The sequence below is a fragment of the Canis aureus genome, chromosome 25, assembly GCF_053574225.1.
Source record: "Canis aureus isolate CA01 chromosome 25, VMU_Caureus_v.1.0, whole genome shotgun sequence".
Taxonomy (NCBI): domain Eukaryota; kingdom Metazoa; phylum Chordata; class Mammalia; order Carnivora; family Canidae; genus Canis; species Canis aureus.
Window position 1 is genome coordinate 34731785 of NC_135635.1, and position 18947 is coordinate 34750731.

The window sequence follows — 18947 nt, forward strand, 5'->3', positions numbered from 1 at the left end:
TCTACATGAAAAAAGCCAAATGGAAAAGCTTATATTGTATAATTCTATTTCTATGAAATGACTAGAATAGGTAAATCTACAGAGACAATGTGTGGATTGGTGGTTGCTAGGGCCTGGGGGAGGAAGCCATGGGGAGAAACTTCTTAATGGGTACAGCGTGATAGAAATATTTTGCAACTAGATAGAGATTGTGGTTGCACAACCTTGTGAATGTACTAAATGCCACCGAATTATTCCCTTAAAATGGCTACACATGCATTATGAATGCATTGTGAATGAATGCGTTGTGAATTTCACCTCACTACATTAAAATTTAATATATATTTATATATAATTGTAATATACTTATATATCATATTAATATATTAATATATTATAATATAATAATACTTATATAATTGTAATATATATGTGTGTGTGAAGTGCTTCATGAGGCACTTTGGCTGCTCTATGAGGGGGCAGCTCCAATTACATTCTCCTGAGGGGATGTTGGCCACTCAACTGACCCTTGGCTTCTCCCCTTTCTTAAATACTCCCCCCCCTTTTTATTTTTCTCTTCATTCCTCATCTCTTCTTACCATCTTCATTATGAAGGCCTATTGGACTTGTCTCCAGCCTGATGCTCTGAGCTCTTTCCTATCACCCTCCCCTTTGCTTACAGTCCTCCACAGTTACTAGCCTCATGTTGGAACAGGTCAGACATGCTGTCCCCTCAGACTTGAACCTGCTGCTCCACAGCCTGCAGGAGCGGTGCCCCGGCACTCGCTTGTTTTTCTCTCCTTGCATTTGGGTACCCACTCTAACGTCACCTACCCACAAGGGCCTTCTGTAACCATTCTATCTACGTTGCAAATATTATCCACCATACTATCTCCTTCTTCTGCCTTTTCTTTTCCTTCTGAACAGTTATCACTAGACTGATCCTATTAGCTTCAGATCTTTCTAACAAGCAGAATATAGGCGAAGTTCTCTTTTCCATCTTCCCCAGTGTCACTCGTTTTTCCTCCTTTACCAGAAAAAACTGCTACCATAATTCTGTCTCTCCGACTTCACATACTCTTCTACTCATGTTGTTATACTTCCACTCCATATGTGTGGGTATAAGCAGCAGACAATTGCCTTTTGTTTTAAATATTTGTTGTTTGTTTTAAAATATTTTTATACAGATTACTGTGTGATCTGTCAAGCTGCCTGTATCTCTACAGCATACAGACACACACACACACTTATATCTACCCAGTTCACTCATTTTAATGGTTGCACTATATTCTAACAAACGAATATACTTGAAATATTATCTAGCTCTTTACCGATGAACATTTCCCCGCAATTTGTGGCTACAATGATCAATGCTACAAGACGATATTTTTGCATGTCCTTTCACACACGTGGAGTTTCTATAGAGTGTGAACCTGGAAATAGAATTGTGGCACGGGGGATGTTTTCCATTTGCCCCTCAGATCCATGCTCTCCTCCACTCTGCTCTGCGCCATAGGAAGCTGACCTTTATGGACTACATCAATGAATACCCTTTCCCTCTACCTTCTTGTTGGATTTGGCAGTGGGAGGTGCCAGTAGGAAAGCAGGGGAGTGGGTGAGTCAGAGGGAGGGAGGTTGAGATCAGGGCATTTATTCGCCTGATCCCCGTCCTACTAGGTCTCTGTTGGTTGGGTGCATTCCTCTTCCTAAGGCTCCCTAAGGTTCCCTGAGACTGTTGACCCTTGAGTTCTGGGAATCTGGTGACAATTTTCTCTCTTTGCTCCTTCAGACCTTGGGATAGCAAGAAAGTTCCCCAAGCTTCCTTGATATTGCTACCTTCTTTTTCAAGTTTCCATTACCTTCCTGTGTTTTTGTAAATAGTCCTTTTATTGGGCACCTGAGTGGCTCAGTTGGTCAAGTGTCTGCCTTCGGCTCAAGTCATAATCTCAGGGTCCTGGAATCAAGCCCCACGTTGGACTCCCCATTCAGTGGGAAATCTGCTTCTTCCTCTCCTTCTGTCCCTGGTCATGCTCTCTAGCACATGTGCTCTCTCTCAAGTAAATAAATAAAATCTTTTATAAAATAGTCCTTTTATTAAATTTCCTCAATAACCCAGGGCCAGAGAACATTCTGTCTTACAAGATGCTGACGAGTACATATGATGATATGTACATTTTCAACTTTAGTAGATGCTGATCAATTAAACTGAATTAAACCAGTTCCAGTCTCTATTTCTTCCAGGGGACTCATTGATGATATCTTAGATATTTTCTAATGCTACGAAAATATGACTTCCTTGGCTTCCACCACCTGAAATCTCTGCTCCAGTCAGATTGGCCTAGTTACTGGCCTCTGAACATATGTGTGCTCTTAGGCTTTCCTTGAATAGAATATTCCTCTCCATTCTATTTTCCCCTTTTCTCATACTGTGATTATCTGAGCCCATCTACTTCTCCTCCCCCTATCCAAGCCTCTTGTGAGGGAATCTCACTTTGCTTCATGAAACTAAGCTACTGAGGGAGTTAATGACTATAAGCTCCTATACTTATTGTCCTTACCATGCAGTAGGTTCTCTGCCTCTCAAAAATCTCTTGTGTGCTTATTTTCTGCTATTAATTAGTTTCTCCTATGTATATGTCTAATGTCTTCAACTGTAATTACACTTCCTTTGAATGTAACCGACTTTGAGCTCTGTTTTTTTTTTTTTAATTCATTTAGGTGCCATGTATGAGAGGTACTCAGTTAATATTTTTAATGAATCAATAAATGAATCTACTGCCCTAATATCACTAATCAACATGCAATCTGATGACATGAAATCCTCTCTGCACTTATAAATAGATGCAATTTTCCTTTTTCATGCCAGTTTAATTTGTTCTTAGATCAAATGCGTCCTATTAAATAGCCTGTGTGTCTGAGTTCTGAGAAATATATGTTTTGGTGTTAAATGAACTAATGCCTGTGAATTTATTATAAATCTAAAACTACCATTAAAATTAAAATACTTGTGGGATACCCGGGTGGCTCAGAGATTGAGGGTCTGCCTTTGGCTCAGGTTGTGATCCTGGGGTCCTGGGATCAAGTCCTGCACTGGGCTCTCTGCAGGGAGACTGCTTCTCCCTCTGCTTATGTCTCTGCCTCTCTGTGTCTCTAATGAATAAATAAATAAAAATCTTCAAAAAAATTAAAATATTTGTGTCTCGGGGGTCCTGGCTGGCTCAGCTGAAAGAACATGGAACTCTTGATTTTGGGGTCATGAATTGGAGCCCCACATTGGGAGTAGGGATTACTAAAACAATAAATAAATAAATCTTAAAAAGAATTTGTATTCTTATTATGACAAAATTTCTTAGCAGTGAAAACAAGGATGAAGATACCCAACCAAGTTAGTTAACAGGGATCAAGGGCCTTCTATTCTCCACCCCCTCCAATGTGAAAATCTGAGGTTTCTTTATTGACTTTGAAGTATCTGTTAACATCTGCAGACATCCTAAGGGAAATTGGCACACAATAAATAGATCTATGCTATTTTTAACTCCACCAGGGGAAAAAAAAACAAGGAGAAATTAGGTTTCTCTAGGTGAAAACAGGAAGAGAAATGTTTTTTAGGAGTCTATCTAAATAAAAAGAAAAAAAGTCAGTCCCAACCTCTTTCACAGTCACCCTAAATACAGCTACCTATCTCTCTCTAACATATACTCAGCGGTCATAAAGTTACAAATAATCTTTAAGAACAGTCAAGTGGGCGGAGTGGAAGAAAGATTACAGGGCATTAACAGAAGGCATGAATGGTGAAGAAATGAAATTGGTCAATATAAACAATTGTAAGAGTTTTCAAGAAAAGGAGAGATATAAAGTGATATTAAGGAACAGCCCTATCAAGGGAGGGTGTTTATGTCATCGTAAATCTTGGACCTTGGGTGACCGTGCTTACCTCATTGACATCACAGTCAGGATTATCTGTTGAGGACACATGTGGGGTGAGTGCTAGGGTGGTAGTCCTCAAAATCTTGTCCCCAGACCAACAACACCAACTGGGAACTTGTCAGAGATGCAAATCTTCAGGCCACACCTCAGACCAACTGAGTCAGAATCTCTGGGGGATGGGGCTCAGTAGCCTGCATGTTAACAAGCCTGGCAGTTGATTCTGATGTATGCTCAAGTTGGAAAACTAGAACTACCGTGCCAGGGAATTGTTTATACAATACCTATCTGTATATGTGCCTCTGCAGTTAAACTCTTTGAGGTTTTTTCTGTCAGGAAATGTTTCCCACTTTGCTCTTCATCGCTCATTGCAGCCAAGTGCACCTGTGGGCTCAGGTAGACTCACACGCTGAGGCGCTTCTGGTCCTGAGGAAGGGGTATAGAGCTACAGGCAGACTAGGAAGTCCTTGGTGTAGCACGTTTGTTTCTATTCTGGCGAGGCTGGCTACCTGTATTTCTTTCTTTCCTGCCCAGGCTCTTCTTGAGCTCACAGACAAAGATCTGTTAATGAAAGTTCAAAATATGTAAGTCTATACTCCTTAGCATGGGAGGCCAAGCCTTCTCTACCCTCATGTCTGCATACCTCTTGAGCCTTCTCCCCACCTTGATATCCTAAGGGGGAGACCTCTTTTATTTAGCAAGAAGCCTGTGGAAGGAAATTAAGAAAAATTCTTACAGAGTTCTAGCACCATTGGATTAGCTCACAGACCTTTATTATCTGCCTACTATATGCCAAGAAGGGTCCTAAGGACTGGGATGAAAAAGATACTTTACAACGGAGTATAACATTTTCTGCAAGAGACATTCAAAAACAAAACAAACCAAATATTGATTGATTTTTAAAGATTTTATTTATTTATTTATTCATGAAAGACACACACACAGAGGCAGAGACACAGGCAGAGGGAGATGCAGCTCCCTGCAGGGAGCCTGATGCGGGACTTGATCCCAGGACCCCAGGATCATGCCCTGAGCTGAAGACAGATGCTCAACTACTGAGCCACCCAGATGCCCCCAAACCAAAGATTTAAATAGAGTGAAGTTCAATGCTATGACAAAGGTCTGTATGTGGTGATGTGGAAGCACGAGGAAAGGATATTTAGATCAGGGGAAGTCTCCTGGAGAAATTAGTATCTGCTCTTCAGAACACAGTCTTGAAGAAAAAATATGAAGTAGCTGAGAGAAAAAGAGGGAGCTATATGTTTCTGGTGAAAGGAACAGCATAAGCAAAGATGGGGGTTTCTAACAGGACAGCGAATACTGGGACTAGAGATTCTCAGAGGACAGCATTGGAGAGACGCACATTAGGAGCTGGAGAGGGAATTATAGGGTGACCATTTGTCTGGCTTTACCCAGAGTGATCCCAGTTTTAGTGCTGAAAGTCCCCTGTCCCTCAATTCTAGACAAACCAGGATGCTTGGTCACACTCAGATGCAAGCCAGGGTGCAGAAGGTCAAATGTACTTTGAAAAGAAGTACATGCTTGATCCATCAGGATGTCACTGAGGTGCCAGGATATATTTGGGAAAATCTTCCATGGCTCCATTAACAAGAATAGAAGCCCAGTGGGCTGACTCTGCACAAGAGAAGGGAAGGCAAAGTCAAGCCTCCTGGCTTTTGCTGTCCTATAAAAAAGTGTTGTTAAAGAGGGAGGAAGGAAAGGCAAGGAGGGAGGGTAAGACTTGAAGTCTGGAGTTCTGTGTTCATTGTTTCCACTTACTCACACATTCTGTAAGCTTCAGCTTCCACATCTGTGAAATGGGATAATACCTACCTCCTGGCTTTGTTTTGATGATCAAACAACAGAGTGCATATGAAAAAGCTTTGTAAACTATAAAGCACTGTATGAGTATTACTAATAGGAGTCCTATCAAACTCAGAATATATCCAACCACATCAATCTAGAGAGTGTAATTTGGGTTGTAATTGCATCACATTGCTGTTTGCTTTTTACCAGCACTGTCATCATTAAAACTGCTATATGTCAGCTGGCTTCAGTGGGGTTGAGGGTGGCTGTGGAGAAGTGCCAAGGGAAAGACAGTCCAGATTCTTCTCTTCCCCCATACCAGAAACATCCAAACTGAGCAAAATGGGATTAAGGGTGCAGGAATAGAAAGGAATGGAAGCAATTTGTTCTAGATCAGAAAACGCCATTCTAAGGGTTGATATCAAATTAGATCATGCTTTGTCAATGGCCTTTTAATAATTCTCTTTTGCCTACGGGACTCACCCTTGTTGATCAGGCCCCGGCTTACCTCTCCAGGTTATCTTAATCCTTCCTCCATATGCTACTTTGCAACCACAACAAATTGCTAGCCATGGTGAAATTTGTCTTGGTCTCATCTTACCTATACCCTCCTTTTGCTGAGTTCCCTCCTTAGGCTTCCAGGAGGGGCTCAGATACTACTTCCAATGTGAAGTTAGCATCTACTTGGGCTTCCCCAGGCAAAAACCAGGCATCAGTGAGCCCAAAGCACCTTGGGCGCTTTTCTAGAATGGAGGGTGTGTAATGCTGTGTCTCAGATAAGAACATTGGGTTTTCAGTCACACTCTGGCTTTTATGCCCAGATGGGCCATTTAGTTCTTGGGCAAGGCATAAGAAAAGCACTGGAGTGGATTGTGAAGAGCATAGATTCTGGAACCAGACAGCCTGGCTGTGGAAACTTGGAGGAAGCTCTTGGTCCCTAAGTATCACATATGTCAAAAGGGGGTAAGGAGATTAGTACCCATAAGATAAAATGAGTTATATTAGAAACACTGAGAAGAGTGCCTGGCATATACTCATTAGGTCTTGTTGTTAATCTCACAGTTTCTTCTTTTGTGAAATAGGAATAGCACTCACCAGAGAAGGCTCATATAAGAATTACTCAGGATAAACAGAAGTGTTTGGCATAGAGAAGGTTCATGATAAATTGTTTACTTGCCCTTTTAGCTCTTGCCCTTTGTATTACACATTTTTCACTTCAGGATGTTTTCACCACTAAAAATTCTTAGGTTCTCCAGAAAAGAGAGACAGTCATCCATCTTTGTGTCCTTAGTGTCTGGCACATACTAGGTGCTCAAGAAATACCTGGCAAATGAATTGATAAAAATATAGTCCTGGGAAAACTCAAAATGGCCTTAACTTGCCTCTTGGCAATATCCCAAAAGGCCACAAAATAGGAATTTAATCCCTAAGAGTCTGTAGTTTTGTAAATCTGTGTATAAATCACAGCTTGATAATTAGTTTTTGTTTTTGTGTTTTGTGTTTGTGTTTCTTGGTTATTGTTGTTTTCTTCCCTTAGCCTTCTCTCTTCCCTGTTTTCATCTTGGGTAGGGTTTCTCATTCCTGGCACTAACAATTCTTTGTTTTGAGACTATCCTGTGATTGTAGGCTGTTTAACAACATCCCTGGCCTATATACTCTACCCGCAAGATGCCAGTAGCATCTCTCACTCCTAGTTTTGACAACCTAGTATGTCTCTAGACATTGCCAAGAATCTGGGAGAGGGGGCAAAATCCACCCTCATTCCCCACCATTGAAAACCACTAGCCTAGGGAATCTGCTTAAACATTTTCAGATAAACTAAATTTTGGTAAGGACTGATTTTTTTCCCCTCTTTTTCTCCAAGGCAAAAATTTGGTTCATATGCCTCCAAACTGATTAGATTCTGACAATGGTGAAGGAAAAGGAATTCCTCCTTCCCTGACTGTAGCGTTCCTCTACATCCTCATTCTCAGAAATAGCAAGGTTGGGGGTGGGGGTGGGGGTTAGAACCACGTTTTATTTATCTAGACCCAAAATAGCAATTGCATATTTCTTTTATTTCATTTTGTGGGAAAACTAAAAGAATGCAGTGTTTTACAATTCAAATTAAAGCTAAAAACTCATCAAGCTGTCTGATTTTCTGGGAGTGAGAAGTGGAGGGGGGGAGGCTTTTAATATGGCATAGCTGCATGAAAACTTTTCAACACCAGAAAAACTTTTTACAGCATGAAAGAAAAATGTGTATGTTGAGAAAGAACATGAATGCTAAGAACACACTGTTACTATAAATTTCGAATCTCAGACACAATTCACAATGCTGCTTTACTAATAGTGTAGTTTTAAACCTATTTAAGCTGGGAAATTTGTTATCAGGTGACTCATACATGTGGGGAAATCCAGCTCATCTGTGCCAAAGATGAAAGAAAGCGATTAGGTGTTTAAATGTTAAGATTCCATTCAGTCTTGTGAATGAACTGCAGTAATCTTGGATGAGAAGAAGAGAAAGGGCAGTTATTCATCAAGTTGAAAAATGTTAAAGGGCCCTGTGGATTTAAATAATAAAACTTTATAACACATTTATCTTCCGAATACCATAAGTATGTTTATTTCTTTTTTATTTTGGAACATTCACAAAGTTAAAAAAAAAAAAAGTTAAGTACAGTACAAAGAACTTTTTGTCCTTAACCATTTGAGAGTGAGTACAGACCTGAGGCCCCATTATCCACAAATACTTTTTCCTACAAACAAGGATTCTGTCAGACAATTAACACTGATGTACGACTACCATCCAGTCCTCAGACTCTACTCCAATTCTGCTGGCTGTCTCAGTGACATGTTTTCCAGCGACGGGATCTAGTTCAGAATCATACACTGCATTGACTAGTCTCCCCCAGCCTGGAGAAGTTCCTCGGTCTTTCTTTGTCTTTCATGACCTTGACAGTTTTGAAGAAGATGGGTTAGTTATCTTGTAACTCGTCCCTTAATTTGGGGTTTGCTGGTGTTTACTTATGATTATATTCAGGTTATACAACCTTGGCAGGAATATCATTGAAGTGATATTGCTTTTATCTCGTTGTATCCTGTCATGTGGCACATGATTTCAATCTATCCCATTACTAATGATGTTCACTTTGATTCCTTGCTTAAGGTAGTATCTGCCAGGCATATCCTCTATGAACATATTCTTTTTCCTACTGAAACCATGTAAACATCCCACTCCTCATCGAACTTTTGATGTACTCCTTTATTTATGTCTTCCTACTTGTAATTTTCTATTTTGTTTAATGGGTGATAATCTTTTACTGTCATTTAAAATTTTGATGCTCACATTGTCCCTGACTTGGCCAGTAGAAGGCCCTTCAAGTTGTTGGTTCCTATGTTCTTTTGACACCTTCATATCATTCCTTGAGCCCTGCCTTGCTCTGACACAGCAAGGGGTTCCAGACTCATACTTTCCCTGCCCCAGATGTGGGATTAGTCATTTCTCTAAGGAGCCCTGGTTCCTCTCAAAGAAAATGTTGTTTAGAAGCCAAGGTCTTGACACTAGCTGTGCTCATTGATGTTGGGGTGTCACTGACCCCAAGCAAGCTGTGGTGCTTATAAAAATGTGTCACTCAGATTTCTCCTGCCATGGGGAACATAAATGACTGACAGCCCTAACTCTTGACCCCTGGATCTACCACCCTGTTTGCACTGGGGCCATACTTCCCAAGAGTTATTCCCAGTCAATGCTTAAGTACAGCAGGCTCAGTGGGCCCATTCTGGCAAGACATAGGAATTCGTCAATGGGCAACTTTGACTTGGGAATTCTCCATCTACTTAGTAAATTCATTCTTGGAACTGTGCTGTGTTAAGACTTTTCCTACTCCAATCCTTTCTTCCTTGTCTCCTTCCACAAATGTCAGAATACATCTCAGTCTGAAGGATCTCTCTCCCTTCTCATTTATTAGTTACCCATCACTGTGTAGCAATCACCCCCAAAGTATATTAGCTTAAAACAAAATAAATATTTATTATTTCACAGTTTTTTGTAGGTCAGCAATTCAAGAGCAGATCAGGTGGTATGGAATTTCTCATGATGTTGTTGTCAAGATGTCATCCACAGCATAGTCATTTGATGGCTTGACTTGACCCTGGAGGATCTATTTCCAAGATGGCTCACTTGACTGTTGGCAGGAGGTCTCAGGTCATCACCACTAGGACCACTCCATAGGGCAACTTGAGTGTCCTTGTGACATGACCACTGATTTTTTCATTATAGCAAGTCCTCTGAGAGAAGAAAGCAGAAGCCATTGTTAAAAAAAAAAAAAGACAATAGGTCCAAAATAGAGTCACTTAAACTGAGCCCCCTGTCACCAACTGAGACTTAATTACAGTTTTGGCCTGCCCCAGAAATGGAATCTTAAACCAATCTATCAGGAATCACCTGGTCAGCACTAGTGAGGTCATCTGCCTGGTAGACCCTTGCCATTCCCTGAAGGAAAGTAACTGCGACAATGAATCCACTTTTTGCAGTATTAACTTTCTTGTCCCATGCCCTTCTGCCTATAAAAGTCTTCCATTTTGTACAGTTCCTTGGAGCTCCTTCTATCTGCTAGATGGGTTGCTACCCAATTCATGAATTATTGACTAAAGCCGATAAATCTTTAAAATTTACCCAGTTGAATTTTGTTTTTAAACACCACCAAGTCTTTCATTGTCTAATCTTAAATTCACACTGTGTCATTGCAGCAATAGGTCAACTTTATTCAGTGTAGGAGGGGATTTCACAAGGATGTGACTGCCAAAAAGTGAGAATCTTTGGGGGCCACCTGGAGGCTGTTACACTCCAATATATCACTTGCACATCTACTCTTTTCTTGGTGACTCCTCAGTAAACGGATGGACACATCTGCTTGGTGGAGAGAGGCAGGGAAAGTCACCCACGTGTGCAAGCACACAGTCCCATACACATTTACAGCTATGTTTGTTTCTATATCTATCCACATGTATTGAAAACCATGAATACATTTCAATACATCCGGTACCAATATAGAATCACAGGGTCTGTTCTAGTTTTATCTGTTTCTGTATTTGCAATTCCTTTGTATGCATTGAGATTCCCCAGACAAGTAGATTCATCTGTTTTATCAAATATGGGAAGTTTGGGGGCAGCCCGGGTGGCTCAGCTGTTTAGCGCCGCCTTCAGCCCAGGGCATGATCCTGGAGACCGGGGATTGAGTCCCACGTCGGGCTTCCTGCATGGAGCCTGCTTCTCCCTCTGCCTGTGTCTCTGCCTCTCTCTCTCCTCTCTGTGTATTCTCATGAATAAATAAATAAAATCTTTAAAAAAAAATATGGGAAGTTTGGGGCTCTTATTTTTTCAAATATTCTTTCTGCCCTTTGTCTTTCTCACTGGGAACCCAGGCTGTCGCCTTCTACACTGATGCTGCACCATGGAAGGAGGGGCAGGTGAGTGTAAGTTAAAACACGACAAACCTCTTCCACCACATTTCAGTGCTGCTTCTCTTGATTAAGCATTCCTTTGGTTGCTGTAAATCTCTGACTGTCTTCTGGAGCTCTGATAAAGGTGATTCTGATAGTTTTTGCCAGTTTTCTTTCCATTGTTTATGGGAAGAGACAGGCCTTCAATTTTCCTACTCCACCATTTTTTTTTCTTAAAGATTTTAATTATTTATTCATGAGAGACACATAGAGAGAGAGGCAGAGACACAGGCAGAGGGAGAAGCAGGCTCCCTGCAGGGAACCTGCTGCAGGACTCGATTCCGACACCCCAGGATCAGGCCCTGAGCCAATGGCAGACACTCAACCACTGAGCCACAACCACTTGAGGTTGTGATCTCAAGGTTGTGAATTCAAGTCCCATCCCACCATTTTCTTTGACATTGGCGCCAGCATATTGCCCATATATTTGTAACTCCTTATCCAACAGAAACCCAGCTTCCAGTGTCCTTAATTCCTTATTTGATTAATCTCTCTGGATATAACCAGTATTCTGATCCCACTATCATTCCTTTCCCTGCATGGACTCCCTCCTCTCTGCTCTGGATCTGATTCCCTGCGACAGAGTACCCTCTACTGCAGATGTCCTTTCATCCCTCTGGAGCTAACCTGAATACTTTAGTGCACAGTGTGTTCATTTATTGTTCATTAAAACATTTTTATTAGATTTCACTGGGGGCTTATACAGCCAATGATGAAATAAGAAACAAATATTATTAGAAGCAAAGTATACTTTTTTTCAAATTGTAACTATAATTAGGTATCCCATGCAATACCCTCATGCTGCAGACAGTAGGGTGTGTGTGTATGTGACTATTATTCTCATTCAAGGATGGAAAAATAGAGGCAAGGTGGCAAGGTCACACTTATGGTATCCACCAAATTTGCAGTAGGCAGCTACAGCCTCTCCAATGTTAGGGAACTCTATAATATGTCCTTTATCACCTCCCTCGTCAAGCATCAGCAGCTCTTCTAAGTCTTCATCACTTTCCTGAAGCCCCTCACTGTATTCTTTTTTTTTTTTTTTTTAAAGATTTTATTTATTTTTCATGAGAGACACAGAGAGAGACAGAGGCAGAGACACAGGCAGAGGAAGAAGCAGGCTCCATGCAAGGAGCCCGACGTGGGACTCCATCCTGGGAGTCCAGGATCACTCCCTGGGCCAAAGGCAGGCGCTAAACCGCTGAGCCACTCAGGGATCTCCCCTCACTGTATTCTTTCTTACTTCACTCTGAACAGATTAACTTTGCTTTTTGATTACCGTGGTCCCCCTTAATCATGGGGGATACATTCCAAACCCTCCAGTGGATGCCTGAAACCGTGGATACTACTGAACCTTATACACAAGATAAGGTTTAACATAGATTAAGCTCAGTAAGAGATCAACAACAACCATAATGAAGTGGAACAGAGGCTCCTGGCTAGCTCAGTAGGTGGGGCATCCGACTCTTGATCTCAAGGTTGTGAATTCAAGCCTCACATCAGGCATAGAGCTTACTTAAAAAAATAAATTCAGGGTGCTGGGTGGTTCAGTTAGTTAAGTGCGGACTCTTGATTTCGGCTCAGGTCTTGCTCTCAGGGTTGTGAGATGGGAGGCCTGTGTTGGGCTCTGCACTTGGTGGGAAGTCTGTTTGAAATTCTTTCTCTCCTTTCCCTCTGCCCCTCCCCCTACCCATGCTCTCTAAATAAACAAGTAAAAGCTTTAAAAAAATAAAAATAAAGTGGAACAATTGTAACAATATACTGTAAAGAAGTTATGTGGTCTTCTTTCTATCCTTAAACACCTTATTGCACTGTTCCTCTTGTGATGATGTGAGATAAAATGTCTACATGATGAGAAGAAGTGACGTTAATGACGTAAGCATTATGACATAACACTAGGCTATTCCTGACCTTCTGACGATAGGAGCTGGGTTGGCTTAGGTAACTGAAACCGCAGAAAGTAAAACCACAGATAAGGGAGACGGCTGTATTAAGAAAATAAAGGCAATCAAATGCAGTTTTTTAAAGTTTTTGTCTCCATTATCCCATTCCCCCCCAAATCTATCACTATAAGGGGCAGATTCGGGTTCTGTGGTGCTTGAGCACATACAATTGGAAAAGGAGGAATTTAAAAAAAAGAACACACAAAAATTTACCTTTGCAAATTTTATAAAAACATATGACCATGTTGTATCATTGCCATGGTCCCTCCTAGGACTTCTGGAAGAAACCTGTGAAAGTAGCGGTAGAGAAATGGAGCTGGAATTTCAGCAGCTTTTCATAGGTACTGTCATTCTCCCTCATCCAGAAGTGGTGGTCCTTCTCCTGCCATCCAAGGCCAATCCATCCAGCACTCTCCCTCTCTCTTCTCCTCTCCCTTCCCCTGCCTTCATTCCTTCTTTTCCTAAACAGAAATCCTACCACACACAACATACTATTCTCTTTCTCTTCAATTGACAATATATCACGGCAACACTTCCAAATTAATACATGTAAGTCTATATGATTTTTTTTTATAAATTTTTATTTATTTATGACAGTCACACACAGAGGCAGAGACATAGGCAGAGGGAGAAGCAGGCTCCATGCAGGGAGCCCGACGTGGGATTCGATCCCGGGTCTCCAGGATCATGCCCTGGGCCAAAGGGAGGTGCCAAACTGCTGCGCCACCCAGGGATCCTATATGATCCTTTTTAAGAGCTGTATGTTTCCACAATGAGGCTATATACATATACATATATATATATATATATATACTATTTTTTACTCACCTATTCCTTATTGAAATGTGTTCAGGTTTTTAAAAATTAGATTGGATCATATAAAATTACCATATTAGTAGGCTTTTTTTTTTTTTTACTTTGTTCATTTTCTTTTTTTTTTAGATTTATTTATTGATGTTACAGCAAGAGTGAGGGAGAGACAAAGGAGAGGGAGAGGGAGAATCTCAAGCAGACTCCCTGCTGAGCACAGAACCTGACGTGGGGCTGGATCCCATGACTATCATGACCTGAGCTGAAATCAAGAGTTGGATGCTTAACTGACTAAGCTACCAGGCTCCCCTGTTTTGCTCATTTTCTATTACAATGTTATAGTAAATATGTATGTACATATATCTCCATAAACTTTTGTTTCTGTGGATAAATTCCAAGAGATTGGATGCTAGCTTAAAAGGTGTGTGTATTTTACTCCTAGACTGCATCTCTAAAATATTGGCATAATTTATGCTTCCATCAATGACCTTTTTGGAAGTTATAAGTCACAGTGTCCTCATTTCAGTGCTTCTAATAGCAGATTTCTCCACCATATGCTGTATTTGCCATTATTTTTTTTTAAATATTTTATGTATTTGAGAGAGAGAGAACAGACAGAGGAGCAGAGGGAGAGGGAGATAATCTCCAACAGGCCCTCCGCTGAGTAAGTATGGAGCCCAACCTGGGGCTCGATCCCATGACCCTAGCTGAAACCAAGAGTCAGATGCTCAACTGCCTGAGCCACCCAAGTGCCCCTGTATTTGTCACTATTGACAATACTTTCTCTTGCCACAGCACTTGGAACTAGTTTTCCACTTGTCCCCTTTCAGTTTTTGTCTCTAGTTTCTTTCTCCATTTGTTCCTAGATACTTGTATTCCATATGAATCTGCTCTCTCTCACTTTTCTAGTCATACTAAGTGCTCCATTCTCCCCTTAGGTAAGGTTATGGCTTCAGCTATAATCTCTACCCTCAGCGCACTGGGAGGTGACCTAAAGTTGCCTTCACCTGAATTAGAAAATACCTTCCTTTTTTGATGTCTGTTATCATCCAGAAAACTGTGGTAATAATTATTCGATCACTCTTCAATATTCTACAGTACATTTCTGGATTGTGTGGTATGCAGGCTCTACAATCATCACAAAACAGCTTTCCATTTCTCTCCTGAGTCCAAATTTCTACATTAAAACTGTGTACTGGATATCTCCAGCTGGATGTTTGTTACAGGTAGGACCAATATAATAGACCCATTGTTTAACTTGTCATCACCTCTTTTGAAATCCTCCTTATTTATGCATTTATTTTCTTAGTAAATGAGACTCTCATTTACTTGGGTGCATAACTTAGAAACCTGGAACTTCATCCTAGACTACTTATTACACTCTTCCTCTCTATCATCTCACATCTGATAGGTTACCAAATCCTGTGGTTTCCACCCCATATTCCTCAAATCCATGATTGATCTCTTTTCAATTCCCAGTGTTGCTGTCCTGACCATCTCTTTCACAGAACTAAAATAACTTCCTCTTTGGTCTTCCTACTTTTTGTCTTGCCTGCCTTCTATTATCCACACTGCAGTCAGAGAAATTATTTAACATGCAAATCAATTCTCTACCATGACAAAAATGCTTCAATGTCCATGCTGGCAATAGGCTGAAATCTAAACTTCTAAGCATGACTTAAAAAGCTATTTATTGTCCAATATCTACTTAATAGTCTGCCTCATTTTCTGACATTCTTTAAAAGCACCCTATGTCTCAGCTATATGGATCTACTTCCAAATCTCCAACATGCCAAGCTCTCTAATAATTCAGTGTCTTTGCACCTGCTACCCTTCTGCTTGGAATTCCTTGTCAGTCTTTTGGCCTGACAAACTCCTACTTAAATTTCAAGCCTCAGCTCTAGGGTTATTTTCCTTTTTTAAAACTCTGCAGGCAGTCAAACATTTCAGGCAGATGAACACTTGAGTTCTTTATTGATATGCTATCCACCTGCACCATAACAATCTTAACATTTTAATTGTTTTTTCAGTTAAGTGTTTCTAAATTAAGTTGTAAGCGTCTTGAGGGTAGGGACCATGATTATGCTTATCTTTGCATCCCCAGCACTTAACACAGGGACTAGCATTGAATATTTGATAGGCACTTGAACAAATGCAAAACTAAATTCATTGACTAGTGAGAATAATGTGCAGGCTAGGGTTTAACCTTAAGCTACAGCTTTTCACTTAAGTACCTTTAAAAATTTGGAAAAAATAGGGCAGCCCGGGTGGCTCAGAGGTTTAGTGCTGCCTTTAGCCCAAGGCCTAATCCCGGAGATCTGGGATGGAGTCCCATGTTGGGCTCCCTGCATAGAGCCTGCTTCTCCCTCTGCCTGTGTCTCTGCGTGTCTCTCTCTCTCTCTCAATCTGTGCCTCTCCTGAATAAATAAATAAATCTTTAAAAAAATTGGAAAAAACATAGAATATATTAATGGAAATTTAAGAACAAAAAAGTAATCTCATATTATTTTGCCATCCTAATGCCTGTTTCAATGCACTTACTATTTACTTCTGGTCTTTGCTCAAATATGTGGTAAATTAAAAAATATATGTATTTAACTAAAATGTACATGCACTTTCTTATGTTTTTAACTGTAAACATTTTCTAACACTGTTTCCAAAGTCATCTAAACTATCATTTTTAACAGTGTGTAATACTTCATTCCCTTAGTTATGTTAACAGCCTGAAGAGATTAGGTTTTAAAAAAAAGGGATTAGGTTTACTCGGTTTCCTATTATAAATAGGAATAGATCCAGGTTTTGTGGGTCTTGAAATTTATACATTTTTGAAAGATGTTTTCAGAAGAAGAATACAAAATTATCTTACTTTTGCAAACCATGTAAACACATTGTTAGGGCTCCTGTTGGAAGGGGCCTGTGAAAGTGAGGTGTCCTGAAGGTTAATATTCATTAGCTTAGTGGTGCTCCATCTTCAGTTATCCTGCAATAAGCATTTTGAGAATGTGATTTCTACCCCCCCCTCCATTATTTTCCAAGGACTCCAAGTTCTTATGACACTGTTCACCTTAAAGAAGTTGAGAAAGGAAATGATCATTCATTGAGCACCTATTGTATATTGAGCAGTTTATATAATATTTAATTTCATCCTTACTACAAGCCTGAAGAAGAAATGAGCCCCATTTTACAGATGAGAAAACTGAGGTGCAGTGCATTTAAATATCACGCTTAAAGCCACATGTCTTGTAACTGATGGGGTTTGGATATTCACTGTCTCAGTCCAAAGCTCATGTCTTCTTTTCTCCACTACATCATGGTGTCTCCATAGCCTCACTAGCTACATGGTAATATTTTCTAGGTTTTTGCTGAAAAACCTGGTTCTTAGTTATTTGTTTTGAGGAGGTCAGAAGACAAAACTTACAGTCTTGACAGGGTTCTTGGAGGAAGGTGTTTAAATCAGTGGTGGCTAGACTTTCTCAAGTGAATTTAGGAGAAAGTGATTTGGCTGTTTCTGCTGTCTGCTTATAGACATGTATCACCTTGGTTCAGCATCCCTTTCTTGGAAGAAGCATCATCTGAAGTGGAAAGACCTGGGCTGGGTTCGAGTTCTGTTATTCAGTACCTGAGTGGCCTTGGTAAATCACAGAACCCCTCAGTTCCTTCCTCTGTGTAAAGGAACAAAACCTGCCTCACTCCAGGCTAGTTTTGAGCGTCCAATGTGATGCTGTGTGTACAAGCCCATAGTGAACTCCAACGTCACTGAGGTACAATACAGCCCCCGTATCTGACCTTTTGCTTTTTGCAGTTTCATTTACCCGAGGTCAACCACAGTTGGGAAGTAGCTGATTCTCCTGACTGTTGTCAAAAAAGATCAATAGTAGCCTAAGGCTACATCACAATGCTGCATCGTTTAACCTGACTTCATCTCTCACAGAGACATTTTTATCATTTCACATAATCTCAAGAAATGTGAGTACAGTACAATAAGACCGTTTGAGAGACCACATTCACATAACTTCTGTTGTAGCATATTGCTGTAATTGTTTTTTATTGTTAGTTATTGTTGATGATCTCTTACTCTGCCTAATTTATAAGTCAAACTCTATTCTTAGGTATGTATGTTTGGGTAAAAAAAAACAACAACAGTATATACGGGGTTGGGTACTATCCATGGCTTCAGGCATCCACTGGGGGTTTGGGAGGCATCCCCTTGCAGATAAGAGAAGACTGCTTGCTATATTAGTAACGTTGTGAGAGTTGCTCCACTGTCCCCGCCCATCTGCCTCCAGGTAAGGGCCTGTGACAGCTGGACAGAATGCACCTGATGGCTCCATTATAGTTAACTCGGGCTTGAGTTCCCTCCTAGGCTGAAGCTGCCACTTCTTTTCAAGGGAGCCTATGGGCTGTTACATCTGGTAGCCCAGTGCATCCAAAGCAGCAGAGGCCGTGCAAAACCAGTCTGAGATTCAGGTGAATCTTTTTCCCCCTCAAGCTGCGAGCTGATAAAAAAACAACAACAACAACAAAAAAAATTGCCAAACACTCATCTATAAATCGCAACTTGTTAAAACCCCCAACGCAGTCCTTACCAAGTGTCCCTTTGCTCTGTCTTAGGTGCTGACGCATTTATCTTGGGATTTTTATCTGCCAGTTTAGAAAATCGTTAGTCCTCGCCGGCCCTACTTCTGGGGACAGTCTGTAATTCTGCAAAGGCAGGAGGAAATGAAAAATCTCTGCTCGGAGTTGGCGTTTGACCACCCGTCACCATGTCACGTTTAAAGCTGGTGGAAGCAGCATTAGCCTTAATTTTTCGTAAAAGAAAAACGCTCAAGCCCGTTTCCAAGCGCGAGAAAGGAGCCAGCTCAGCGCCCCGCGTCGGGACTCGCGCGGCGCGCAGAGCCGGGCCTGCAGCTCCCACGCCCCCTCCCCCCCCCCCCCGCCCCGCCCCGCCCCGCCCCCCCCGCGACCCAGGTGTCAGCCCGCGGCGGCCCGGACCTCCACCTG

The 18947-nt window shown here is 41.1% G+C and overlaps 1 long non-coding RNA gene across 1 annotated transcript; it reads right to left on the reverse strand.

Annotated features, from left to right (window-relative positions):
• Positions 1–9696: 9696 nt before the first annotated feature.
• On the reverse strand, positions 9697–18855 carry LOC144297216 (uncharacterized). Its single transcript, XR_013364293.1, has 2 exons — positions 18533–18855; positions 9697–9978 (listed from the first exon to the last, which is right to left on the reverse strand). It is a non-coding gene; the product is annotated as an uncharacterized LOC144297216 (long non-coding RNA).
• Between the last annotated feature and the right edge of the window lie 92 nt (positions 18856–18947).